Here is a 15,245-nt window from a genome sequence, read left to right on the forward strand (position 1 = left end):
ATTTTAAAAATAAGAATAATATGTGGACTTCAATTTGAAGTGAGTCAAGACTGGTGGTAGGTAGTTTTCTGTTGGTGGTTACGTCTTCTTTCCCTACTTTTTTTTTTATTATTATTCTTTATTTTATTTATGCATTACATCTATTTCAGTCCTCAAACTAAAGCTTCGAAGTCAATTAGGTCTTAAACTATTAAAATCATCAATTAATCAGATCTCTTAATTAAGCAAAAATCATCAATTGGATCTCAATCTTATCCTAAAATCACAAATTGTGACTATTTCATATAGACTGTAATAATCTTTCTGTTGGTTCAAAATGAGTTTAAGGAAGATGGACTGAAATTGTTCAATCGAATGATTTTCAACGAGACCTCAATTGAAGATTTTTGTTTAGAATAGAGACTCAATTGATGATTTTTTATTAATTCAGAAACCTAATTGATAATTTTGATAATTTAAGATCCTAATTGATTTAGAAAACTTAGTTTAGAGAGCTAAATTAGTATTATACATTTTATTTATGACTAATGCTCTATTCAAAATTCCAACAGCATTATTATCTAATTGCATTCAATAACCTCCATTTTTTCGAATTCACATATCTAACTCATTAAAAAGGCTCAATTATATATTTAGTCCTATTCAAAGACATGCTACCAAACTAGACTATCAATTATATATTTTTCAAAAATATCGCTTTTCAATCTGCATCTCCAAACATCACGTAAGTTATTTTTTATTTTAAACATATAATACTCAATTTCAATGTTGGAAATGTTATACTCAAAGTTTTTAAACATTTATAAATGTCCAGATCTAGGGTTCGATGTTCGCATATCGCAAAATGCGAACATCCTTAAAAATTGTGATCACTTTTTTCTCATTGCATTTAGTGTAGGGGTAAATTACACCCATGGCCACTGAACTATATCCATTTTCGCATTATGGCCACTGAACTTCAATTCTTTTCGGTATGGCCATCGAACTTTACGTTTTGTTATACCGGTGGCCACTGTCACCGTTGACTATGAATTTTCTACCGTTGACCCCATTATAACCGGATGTCTCTCTCCTTTCCCATTGTTAGTAAATTTCTACCCATTTTACCCTTATTAATATATACATACATCTCCTCCCTGCCTATCACACATCCCTGTCGCCGCCCTTTTTCACCTCCACCACCTGAAGCGCCACCACTACTGCTACTTCCGTCCTCTCCTTCTCCACACCAACTCCGCCTCCAACGAGCCTCCAGCACCTTGCGATCACCTCAATGTAAGGTAAAATTATAGTGCCGTAATGAACTCCGACGTCGGAGTGGGTTAAAATGGTGTCAGAGCAGAGAATGCGTAAAATCTCTCGCCATTCAGAGTGAATAGTGGTTTTGAGTAAGTGAGCGTTGTGTTGATGGACGTCACAAAGAAGGAGGAGGATCGCGTAGAGATCACATTGTTTGAGTGTGACAGAGGGAAGCGGCGGTGGAGGGAGGTAGTGGCGGGTGAGGTGGTGGAGGGTGAAGAGGAGATGATTGGCGATGAGGAGGGATTTGTCGGTGAGGGAAAGGGAGTGGAGGTGGCGGAGAGTGAAGGAGAAGGCGGAGCTCTGGGCCTAAACGCTTTCGTCAATGCCGATGATGGAGGCGGCAAGGTTTGTCTCTTAAAAGACTAGAAGAACTTCATAACCAGTTGTGGGTGATCCCAGATCCTTTTTTTTGTCTGAGTTAGAAATTGTCAGTGCGATTTTTTTTAGTTATGTGTTAATTGTGATGATTTGCTGTGTATTACCTGAGAATTTTAGTTCCTAAACTGGGTAGTAAACTAATTATATTGCTAATATTTTGTTCAATTGATTTACCATTATTCTAACTTGCAGAGCAACCATTTGTGGCAATGTAGTTGTTGGTGAAAGAGAAAGAGAAAGAGAGGAGAAGAAAGTATGGCTAAATTAGGTATTTTAGGTTTTAGAAAGAGAAAAATAAGGAGACAACCGGTTAAAAGAGGAGTCAAAGGTGGTAAAATGGTGGTCAACGGTAATAGTGGCCACCGGTGTAACAAAGTGTAAAGTTCAATGGCCATACCGGGAAGAATTGAAGTTCAGTGGCTACAATGTGAAAATGGGTAAAGTTGAGTGGTCATGGATGTAATTTACCCTTTAGTGTAATGTACAATGCGATCGGCTTGCGAACGATCTATCTGAATATGTACGCAAACACTAGAATGCGAACACCTTCAATGTGATATTATTTCGCATCACATTTCTACATATGCGATACATTTCATAAGATTTGAATCGCATATCCACATATGTGATCATACAAGGTAAATGTGTTAGTGAAGTCCACTCAGTTTCGATTAATTTCAAACTACATTTTCTATGTTTATGACATGATTATACTAGGAATACGACAATTTATTTTGCTCCTTTCAGTACAATATGTCCACATATATTGTTATTTGGTTGGTCTCTTAGAATGGCTAATGGAAAAAGTTGCAAGTACCATGACATACGTTGGTTGTGTATCGAAGTTGCTCTAGGTTTCGAAAAAAAATCAAGTTGGAGAAGTTAAAAGAGAGAATTTACACTTGTGTAGGTGTTGATTCAACCTTATATGATTTACAAATGTCCATGCAAGCAAAAGACAGTCCAAACAAAGTTTCCATTGTAGATCGCAATGATGTAAGATGCTTTACAGACTATTGCTCGATGAATCCGACCCATATGATGCTGTTGTGAAATCCTGATTAAAGAGGACTATTTTGTAATTTGTGTTAATTAGGGACTCATTTATGTAATTTGTAAATATTTAAATATAATAAATATATATATATATATATATATATATATATATATATATATATGAAAGTTGGACCATCGAAATTGGTGGTCCAAGTAAATGAAGTTGACCACCGAAATTTCGGTGGTCAACTTATGGGCAGCAGCAATTGTTGCTGGCCAACATTAATTAGGCCAGCAACAATTGCTGGCCTTGTCTCCTATGCTTAATTATTTTTTGGATTTGAGGGATTAGAAATCCAGGTGAGGGAGTGAAGCTCAAAATTGAGAGTGAGGCAACTGAGAGTTGAGAGCTTTATTTGAGAGTTAGTAATTTGAGGGTAGTTTAATTATTTTCGGGGAGAGACAAAATAGTAAAAATAATTATTTTGGGGTTTTTCAGGAAACACATGAGTGCTACTATTTTGGTTTTATCTCATTGACTGTTCCTACAAACATCTGCGAGTGTTCGGTTGTAAAGCTTTTGTCCACATTCCTAGGGATGAAAGATCCAAGCTTGATGTCAAAACCAAAGAGTGCATATTTATTGGTTATGGCCAAGATGAATTTGGCTATAAGTTCTTTGATCCAGTCCATAAGAAGTTAATCAGAAGTCGTGATGCGGTCTTTATGGAAGACCAGACAATTGAAGACATTGAGAAGTCTGGAAAAGATGCTTCTGGATCTGAAACTAGCTCACCAAGCCTTCAGTTAGTGCCTCCAACAACGGTGCCAAGACAGGTTGGAGAAGAAATTCAAATTGATCAACCAGAGATAGTTGCTCAAGACGCTCCCATTCAGAATGAACTAGTTGATGCTGATGAAGTTCACCATCAACCACCAATTGCAGAACGTTCTCCAGTTCGAACAAGATCCGGTAGAGCTATTCAACGTTCTACCCGATATTCTCCGAACGATTATGTCCTAGTGACTGACGGGGGAGAACCAGAAAGCTTTGAAGAAGCCATGGAAGATGAACACAAGCAAAAATGGTTCGAGGCCATGCAAGATGAGGTGAAATCCTTGCATGAGAATAAAACTTTTGAGCTGGTGAAGTTGCCTAAAGGCAAGAAGGCTTTGAAGAACAGATGGGTGTTCAGAATCAAGAACGAAGAAGCTAGCTCACAACCAAGATTCAAAGCCAGATTGGTTGTGAAGGGATACAGTCAAAGAAAAGGCATCGACTTTGATGAGATTTTCTCACTGGTGGTGAAGATGACATCCATTCGTACTATGTTGGGGTTAGCAGCAAGTCAAAACCTGGAGGTTGAGCAAATGGATGTGAAGACTGCCTTCCTACATGGCGATTTGGAAGAAGAAATATACATGGAGCAGCCAGAGGGTTTTAAGAAGAAAGGAAAAGAGGATTATGTTTGCAAGCTAAAGAAGGGTCTCTACGGCTTAAAACAGGCGCCAAGGCAGTGGTACAAGAAGTTCGAGTCAGTTATGGGGGAGCAAGGTTACAAGAAGACTACTTCAGATCACTGCGTCTTCGTTCAAAAATTCTCTGATGATGATTTCATTATTTTATTGCTCTATGTGGATGATATGTTGATTGTTGGCAGGAACATCTCCAAAATTAACAATCTGAAGAAACAGTTGAGCAAGTCTTTTGCCATGAAAGACTTGGGGGCAAAACAAATTCTTGGCATGAGAATCATTCGAGATAGAAGCGCCAAGAAGATATGGTTGTCGCAGGAGAAGTACATTGAGAAAGTACTTCAAAGGTTTAAGATGGATAAAGCTAAAATGGTTAGTTGTCCTCTTGCTAATCATTTTAAACTCAGTGCCAAGCAGAGCCCTTCTACTGATAAAGAGAAGGAAGACATGAGCAGAGTCTCGTATGCTTTAACAGTTGGAAGTCTAATGTACGCCATGGTATGCACACGACCAGATATTGCACCTGCAGTTGGTGTCGTAAGTAGATTCCTTTCAAATCCAGGAAAGGAACATTGGGAAGCTGTTAAATGGATATTCAGGTATCTTCGCGGTACTTCAAAAATGTGTTTATGTTTTGGAGATACCGAACCAGTGTTAGTTGGCTACACAAATGCAGATATGGCTGGTGATTCTGACACAAGGAAGTCTACATCAGGGTACCTGATTACATTTGCAGGGGGAGCTGTGTCATGGCAGTCAAGATTACAAAAATGTGTCGCACTTTCTACGACTGAAGCAGAATTCACTGCAGCAACGAAAGCGTGTAAAGAGCTATTATGGATGAAGAAGTTCTTTAATGAACTTGGCTTCCGTCAGGAAAAATATCAGTTATTTTGTGACAGTCAGAGTGCTATTCACCTTGGAAAGAATTCCTCTTTCCATTCCAGATCAAAGCATATTGATGTGAGATATCATTGGATCAGGGATGTGCTAGAGATGAAGTTATTACAGCTAGAAAAGATTCATACAGATGAAAATGGATCAGACATGTTAACGAAGATCTTACCAAGGGAGAAGTTCGAATACTGTCGAATGGCTGCAGGGGTAACAAAAGTCCTCATATAATCAGGAGGGGGAGAATTGTTGTGAAATCCTGATTAAAGAGGACTATTTTGTAATTTGTGTTAATTAGGGACTCATTTGTGTAATTTGTAGATATTTAATATATATATATATATATATATGTCACACCCGACCCTAGATGACCTCAATCGGCATCGGGCATGAAATAGAAAGATCATAATCAATACTTAGGAGTCTCCAATTTAACCCAAATATCATTATATTACAATTGAACTACCAAAGTTCTAACCATAATTCTCACAATAAGCAGCCAACTTCCAAACCCCGCCTAAACGGTCGGTAACCTTCTCAATATCCTGTACTTTCTCACCTAAAAACATTAAAACATTTGAAAAGGGTGAGACAAAAATCTCAGTAAGAAACTATCAGCTATAAAAACCAACTTTATTTAACATAGCTACATATATACATTTATAAAGGGATTTAATCAAAACCTTATAAAATATACTCAAAACGTAAAGTCATAATATAGTCAAAGGATTAAACCAAAATCCAAAAATATATATAATCTTGTATTCATTCTTGAGTTCAAAACCTTATAAAATATGGTAATCAAATAAGTGTTTTCTCAAACCAACTCGTATATAATCAAACGTAAAACCTTATATCAAAATCAATCATAACCGAAAACATAATCCAAATGAACTTAAAACATTGTATCCATCCTCGAGTTTCTCCCCTTAAGTATCAATCCATAACCACATATATAAGCGAGACGTCTCTTAACATTGCCTATCCCATATGGTCTTACCCAACACTTCACTGCCATACCCAATAGGTCTTCAGACTGTGTACACAGGCCATGTCCCTCACTGAACATGGTCTTCAAATATGGAACCACCGATCCGGATAACTCCCGATGGATATAAAATCATAAAATCATAACGTGCTCAAATATCCTTTCACAATCAAATTCCAAACTATTTGATAACCAAAAATCATTTGGCTTCAATTAGCCCTTTTGTATCATAAAAATCATATTTGGACTTCAACCCAAAATAATAACAACAATAACCGCAACAGATTTCTCAATCCAAAAACAATTCGTAAGAAATCATCAAATTCATTTTGTTCAATATAGAGATATATTGAAACCAAAAACATATATGTATATATGTAAATCAACCAAATTAAGCCTTAAATCAACATAATCAAGTAAAATCTGAAATTCACATAGAAGCATAATCAATAGCTTCATTTGAACCGTAATTCCACAATAAAATGCAAAATCAGGAAAAACCCCAATTTTAAATTCCTGCATAACCCTAAACTATCAATTTCTGAAACTTCTTTGATTATATATATATATATATATATATATATATATATATATATATATATATATATATATATATATATACATAAAACTCAACATATATGTGATAGTTACTTACCTTGGTCACTAATTGAAGACCACAAACCCGTTCAATTCGCCTCTAAACTCTGTCTAAGACATTTTCCTCCAAACACTGCCGAAACTCAAAAACTCTTCGGCTAGGACTTAGATCTATATATAAGGATACTATGATTTAAATTTCAAGTGATTCGGACGGTCGAATATCCGTAAATCAAAGAAACGGTGGAGAAACGGTTCAGGAACGATAAAAGAAAATGAAGAGGCGGAGAAGAAAAAAAAAAGGAAAAAGGAAACTAATATGATGATCATCATCATCAATTCTCGGTTGACATATATCCAAAATTGGAAAAGATCCAGTTTGATCCTCTATTTTTATATAATCTTTTAAAAATTATCTTAACTTTTAATTTACACATAAAATCATCGAATTAACTTCAAACTTTTCCCATAGCACCAAATCACAATCACACGCCTAATAATTATAATATATATTATTTTCAAGGTATAAACTCTGAAAATTTAAACCCGGACGTGACAATATATATATATATATATATATATATATATATATATATATATATATATATATATATGAAAGTTGGACCACCGAAATTGGTGGTCCAAGTAAATGAAGTTGACCACCAAAATTTCGGTGGTCAACTCATGGGCAGCAGCAATTGTTGGCCAACATTAATTAGGCCAGCAACAATTGCTGGCCTTGTCTCCTCCTTAGCTTATAAAGCCAAGGAGATGCTTAATTATTTTTTGGATTTGAGGGATTAGAAATCCAAGTGAGGGAGTGAAGCTCGAAATTGAGAGTGAGGCAATTGAGAGTTGAGAGCTTTATTTGAGAGTTAGTAATTTGAGGGTAGTTTAATTATTTTCGGGGAGAGACAAAATAGTAAAGATAATTATTTTGAGGTTTTTTGGGAAACACCTGAGTGCTACTATTTTGGTTTTATCTCATTGTAACTCTAGAAAGTTTCTAGAGAACACCCTCTTTGTACGCCTACTATTTTATAGTGGAAGAATTTACTCTCAAGCTTGTTCGTGGACGTAGTCTGTTAAATTATCGGTGTCATTTTTATTGATTATTTTGCTCGTCAATATTTTTACGGAATAAATTTTCCGCATTTATTCCCAACAGATGCCACTATACGTTGAATTGATACATCGAACAATAGATGCATGAATTCCATGGTGTTGTAAGGAAAAGAATGTTGAGACGAGTAACATTCCGCAAGACAATGTACGTCCAAATCATATGTAGGACTTTAAGAGTAATGATCCAATTGTTGATCAAATGACACATGAAGATGCATGGAGTACTTATAATGTCGAGCATGGTAATGTTGGAGATACGTGGGGTACTTATAACGCTGAGCATGATGATGTTGGAGATACATTTGTACTTGAGGCACAAGCAATTGATAAAATTGGTACTAAAGCAAATGCACGAGCTGACCATGTCCTGTCAATTATTTATGAGGCAAATTATGAAGATAGAAAATGAGGGAGGACAGATCCATTTCGGTGGCTTCTAGGAGTCTATCACGCACATGTGGTTCCTATTGTATCTAAAGCATCAATAGGGGTGATCGGTTTAAAAGTGCATGATATATTCATAAACAAAAGAGAATTGCAAGATGAACTCGGAGACATGCAATTCAAGATAAATATGAATGAAGGGTATATAAATCCAACAAGTCCTTGCTTGAAATTAAATGTAGACATGTTGATGTATATAAGTGGCGAGCTAGAGCTATCATGATACAAAATTCTGATATATTCAGACTTCGAAGAATGGATAGGATGGACCAACACACTTGTCTTAGAGATCAAATTCTACCACATCATAGGCAAGCAGGGAAACATGTTGTAGGCACACTACTAGCAAATAAGTTTCATCATGATGATAGATTTTATCGGTTAAAGGATATTATTTTCGATGTTGGGAAAGAACACACAATTAACCTATCTTACATGCAGGCTTGGGGAGCAAGAAGTTGGGTGTTAGAAGCTAGATGTGGTACCACGGAAGAGTCGTACATGTTGTTTTCGGACTACTGTGCGACATTGAAGAGTACTAATCCAAGTACGATAACTCATATTGAAACTGATGAGGATGATCACATTAAGTATTTCTTCATGTCTATGGGTCCGTCTCTTAGAGCTTTTAAAGAACATATTTGACATGTTGTATGTGTTAACAGGGCATTCTTAAAAGGTAAATACCCAGGTACATTGTACATTGTGGTTTGGAAAGATGGTAATAATCGGATGTATCCTATTGCTTTTGGGATTAGACCGAATCACATGAAGCATGGACCTGGTTTATGACCAAGATAAGAGAATGTATTGGTGATGTTGACAATTTTTCCATAATATCATACAGACATAAGATCATTAATCATCTCGTGAATTAGGTATTTCCAAATGCGATACATGAATATTTTTGTCAACATCTCAAAATGAATGTGAAGACCAAACTTCGGTCTATTAAGAAGATAACAAATCAGTATTGCCGAGCTGCTAAAGCTTATCGCATCTCCAATTTTGAAGATGCATTCTCAAAACTACGTGAAATACATGCCCATTGTGTGACATATTTACAAGAAGTTGGAATCTAAAATTGGTCAGTGGGTCGATAGTTATTACAAAAACAATATGTTGAAAATGGCTTATGCTGAGTTTATATATCCAGTTGGACACTATTCCAAATGGAAGATGTGTGATAACCCTGTGAACGTACTTCCCCCTTTAACTGGAAGTTGATTTGTCGGATGACCCAGAAGTCAAAATAGAAGACCATCTTAAGGTGAAGATGTAGTTCCTAGAAGATGCAGCAGGTGCGGACTTGCTAGACAAAATCATTTGAATTGTCATCTCCCTATACCGAATACATCAAGACCTCCAAGTGAAATACCAAGTTCTTCGACCTCTAGGGCATCTCAATGTTTAGATAATATGAATTAAATGTAATATGGATTTCAATATGTTTCATCCAGTTTCACTCAATTTCAATATGTTTCATCCAGTTTCACTCAATTTCAATATGTTTCATTCAGCTTCACTCAATTTCAATATGTTTCATCCGATTTCACTCAATTTCACACAATTTCATCCAAATACAGAAAATTTCGATATGAATCGCATTTAGTCAAATTGCATATAAACGTTCAATTTCAAAATAAAGATAGAAGTATACAAGAATTAGTAAAATAATAACTCTTTAACTATAAATAGCTTTCCCTTAGGGATCTATAACTTTTATTACTACAGGTGAAATTGTGCACTTGCGGAATTTGCTTAACAAGTCCAAATATGTCCTCCAACGACGATGCATGACAGGTTGGATAAGAAGTTCAAATTGATTAACCTGAAATTGTTGATCAATATGCTCCAAATAAGAACGAACCCGAGAATGTTGATTAAGAAGTTCACCATCAACCACCAACTCTAGAAGGTTCTCTAGTTCGAACAAGATCTGGCATAGTTGTTCAACGTTATACCAGATATTCTCCAAATGATTATGTCCTATTGACTGATATATGAGAACTAGAAAAGATTTGAAGAAGCCATGAACAATGAACACAAGAAGAAGTGGATCAAGGCCATACAAGATGAGATGAAATCCTAGCATAAGAATAAAAAATTTTGAGCTGGTGAAGGTTCCTGAAGACAAAAAGCCTTTGAAGAATATATGGGCGTTTAGGATCAAGAATGAAGAAGCTAATTCATAATCTAGATTCAAAGCTTAATTGTTTATGAAGTGATATAGTCAAAGAAAAGGTATTAGCTTTGATGATATTTTCTCATCAGTGGTAAAGATGACACTCATTCGTATTATGCTAGGGTTAATGGCAAGTTAAAACCTAAAGGTTGAACAAATGGATGTGAAAACTTCCTTCCTTCACGGTGATTTGGAAGAAGACATATACATGGAGCAACTAGAGGGTTTTGAGATGGAAGGAAAAGATGATTATATCTACAAGCTAAAAAATAGTCTTTATGACTTGAAGAAGGCATCGAGACAGTTGTATAAGAAGTTCGAGTCTGTTATGGGGGAGCAAGGCTATAAGAAGACTACTTCAGATTAGTGCGTATTCGTTAAAAAAATCTAATGATTTTATCATTTTATTGCTCTATGTGGATTACATGCTGATTGTTGGAAAGAATCACTATGCCATTTTCCCTTTCACATGACACAAGATACATGATAGAAATTTGTTTTTGTGTCGTCTGATTATTTTTTGTGACAGTATATTAAAATTTTGTCATATGAAAGTGTAAGTTTAAATCAACTCAATTCAAATGTGGCCTTCCGATGACACAACTCTGTCATCTATAAAAAGTGCGTGTTTAAGTCAAAAATTACTTAATCATTAGATGACAGTAGTAATAAATAACTGTCATTGTTTGCGGAAAACAAAAAAAGCGGCAATGAAATTTTCACTTACGCGGCCAGCGAAAACTTATCGCGCTCAATATGTTTGACTGAAATTTCAGCTCATATATAAACCCCTTTCTCATTCCAAATCCCTAATTAGGTTTCGCGCAGCTTGTCTTCATCTCTCTCACCCCTCTCTTTGGCTATCTCCTGTTGGGGTTTAGTGTCCTATAGACAATTGTTCTAGGATATGAACTAAATATAAATGAAGTGTTCTTTATGTCATTTGTTTTAATAAGATATGGTTTCATAACTGTATAAAGGCAACCTCTTTTAAAGAACTAAATAAGTCTGATAAAAGGAAATCCCTAAGTTTGTTTAAAGTGATTATAAAGTGTTCATACAAGCATGAAGTGAGACGAAACTTTATAATAAACTAATAAACTTAAAACCACCCCAAGTCAAGCAATATGTTTAGGATTGACATATCATTGTTGAGACTTGCATGTAACAATGTCTTCTGTCAAGACATAGAGCTGATCTCACAATCTTTAGATATACAGATAATCTGGACAGTTGCATGGATCCAATGAAAGGGAGTTCATTAGGATTGGGGACCCGACTTGAGATAACATGATGGGTAGATTCATCCTTGTCACCTGTTTATCTCGTTGGTATTAATAGGTATAAGTAATCCTCAGACTCAAAGGAATGTTAATTAGTGATTCTGGATTATGGAATGTGATGCTTTGATCCTGTTGTAACACGATCCATAATAGAGATGACTCTGGGGTGTGAACGGCAGACGTTGGGTGTCACAGGAAGTAATTGCAGAATAATTATACATTGGATTGAGCATTTGTCACTCCCGATAAATGGGAGATACGTCCAAGGATCGCTTGTGGAAGACTTGACTCTAAATCCTTGCAAGGTGATAGCTTAAGACTTGAAATACAGATTTCACTTAACCTATCTAATTGGAGTTGACTCGGCCTGCACAAGTAAAACGAACATCTCGCTATATGTGACTTGACATTATCCATAGTCATAAGATTCAGTTCAAGGATGTAGTTGATAAATGATCGAATTATACTGTAACTAATACGGAAAGGTCAACGACAGAATCAACCTGTCTTCTTATAGCTCTGGGGGAATGTTTCGGATTTGCTAATCACATTTCGCGTACTCATTCCGTTATGCAAAGATTAAATATAATTCTGTGAAAATTAATTTAATAGTTGCATACGGCTAGAAGCAATAAGAACCTAATGGGTCACACATAAGACTTGGAGCCCAAAAGAGAAACATATGTTAATTAATTGATGGAAGCCCAACTGAGTCCACTAAGGCCCAGTTAGTGAGGGGGGAGATTTTATGTATGATAAATACATAAATAATTAATTTGATTTTCAACAATTCTAATTAGATTATGAATGTGAATTAAATTAATTAAAGGATAAATAAGTTAGGAGGTTTAATGAGATTAAATTGCTCCTATTATTATTCTATAAGGTTATTATTATTATCTTTATATTTAGATATATTTATAGATAATAACTAATAAGAATTTTATTCCGAATTAAATTCTTATTCAGTAACCTAATTCTATCTAACTAGGGTTTAGATACAAGAGAGTATATCTACCCCCCTTGCATGAGAATTTCGGTCAACCCTAGCCATCCAGAGAGAGAGAATTTCGACCCACAGTATTGAGGACGAGATTATCTACCGCTTCTTTTCGATTCAATTAATTTCATCTCTTTCTCTTTATCCTTGATATTGTGTTGATTAATTAGAGACAATCTACTTTGGTTGTTTTATACGGTTGAGTTCTAACTTGCTTTTGAATTGTGTTTTTGTCTTGTGCTCGGGAACTCGAAGTAAGAGTTGTGGGCACTTCGATTGCAACGGTAGATAGAACATCAAAAGGTATTTCCTTCTATCCCTCTTTATATGAAATAACGATTAATGGATCTTGGGTTAATGGAAATGGGTTAAAAATTTTATATTTCCGCTGCCAAACATTTGCCTATTTTCCTTCATCTCCGGCCGGTTGCTTTCTCACTGGGTCGAAACAAGGTAATGGTAAGCCATATTTACTTCATTCCTGGGTGTATTAGAGTTTCATTGTTCCTTACTATTCCTTTTCCTCATCTGATTTACTCTTGTGTATGTTGATTTCAGCAGCTGGAAATGATATCTATTATATCGTTGAAAATGTTAGATCTCTGGTCTTTATCTTTTTTAACCTAGGGCAATATATACTTCGTGATGCTATTGTGGGTGATGTTGACATAGGTAAATATTACTCTTTTTATTTGCAGGGATAGTAAGAGTGTTGAAGTATATGGGACGACTGATGGAAGAGATGGTTCCATGCCTACAATATATGGGAAGATTTCTTTAACTTGTTGAGTACATATATTGTTATATTGGTTGCATGCATGATGTTGTTGTATGCCTCAGTGAGACGTGAGTATGTGATAAAGGGTTGTGTATAGGAATTTCATTGAACTGAATTCATTTGTATACAATAGTCAGACATGAGTATGTGATAAACAATGGTTGTGTATGTGTATTGCTATGAAGCTTATGGTTGATGTTCTGTCTATGGAGCTAGAACTGACTATGAGTATGTTTATGAACATGCTTATTGCTACTTATATATAACTTAATCAGTGAAGTATGGTGATATAGTCAACTGTTGCTATCTGTGTCACTTGAATATACATATATAGCATGTTCTGTGTCACTTTAGTACAGTGAAGCATAATCATATGGTCAACTAAATCTCCATCACTATGTATCGTGTCACTTAGCTTGGTACGCTTATGGAAAAACATGGTGTTGTTTATGTGTATTGCTATGAAGCTTATGGTTGATGTCTGTTTAGGGAACTAGAACTGACTAGGAGTATATGTATGAACATGCTTAGTGCTACTTGTATATAACTTAATCAGTGAAGTATGGTGATATAATCAACTGTTGCTATCTGTGTCACTTGAATATACATATATAGCATGTTTCCATGTCACTTGAGTATAGTGAAGCATAGTCATATGGTCAACTAAATCTCCATCACTATGTATCGTGTCACTTGGCTTGGTATGCTTATGGAAAAGCATTCAACATGGTGTTGTTTATGTGTATTGCTATGAAGCTTATGGTTGATGTCTGTTTAGGGAACTAGAACTGACTAGGAGTATGTGTATGAACATGCTTAGTGCTACTTGTATATAACTTAATCAGTGAAGTATGGTGATATAGTCAATTGTTGATATCTGTGTCACTTGAATATACATATATAGCATATTCTGTGTCACTTGAGTACAATGAAGCATAGTCATATGGTCAACTAAATCTCCATCACTATGTATCGTGTCACTTGGCTTGGTATGCTTATGGAAAAGCATTCAATATTGTGATGAAGTTATATGGTTCTAACACCATAAGTTTATGACTAAGCTTGTGGTGTTAGAACCATACACTTCATCATCGTGCTCACTTTTAATGAAATGTACAATCCAAATGGCAGGTACATAGTAAAAGAGATTCGAAATTATGGTTGATGTTCTGTTTAGGAAACTGGAACTGTTTGAAGTATGTTGCGGTTTGGTTGAGCATTGTGATTGGCTATACTCTTATGCTATGAATGTTCATTGAGTGGAATAATGTTCATGCCTACATCATATGGGTTGTGTATAGGAATTGCCATGTACTGAATTCGTTTGTATACAATAGTCAGTCATGAGTATGTGAGAAACAATGGTTGTGTATGTGTATTGCTATGAAGCTTGCATGTATGAAGCATAGTCATATGGTCAACTAAATCTTCATCATTATGTATCATGTCACTTGGCTTGGTATGCTTATGGAAAAGTATTTAACATGCTGATGAATTTATATGATTCTAACAACACAAGTTTATGACTGAGCTTATGGTGACAGTATCATACACTTCATCACCGTGCTCACTTCATCATGAACTGTACAATCCAAGTGGCAAGTACATAGTAAAGGAGCTTTCAAGTATCATACATTCCATCACTGTGCTCACTTCATCATTATATCATGTCTACTTTATCTATAGCATGTTCTGTGTCCCTTGTATATATTGTGAATTGCCATACTTTTATGCTATGAATGTTCATTGAGTGAAATAATGATGCAATGACTGAAATGAGTATGTGTAAGAGCTGGTTT

The sequence above is a fragment of the Euphorbia lathyris genome, chromosome 6 (genome assembly GCF_963576675.1).
Source record: "Euphorbia lathyris chromosome 6, ddEupLath1.1, whole genome shotgun sequence".
Taxonomy (NCBI): domain Eukaryota; kingdom Viridiplantae; phylum Streptophyta; class Magnoliopsida; order Malpighiales; family Euphorbiaceae; genus Euphorbia; species Euphorbia lathyris.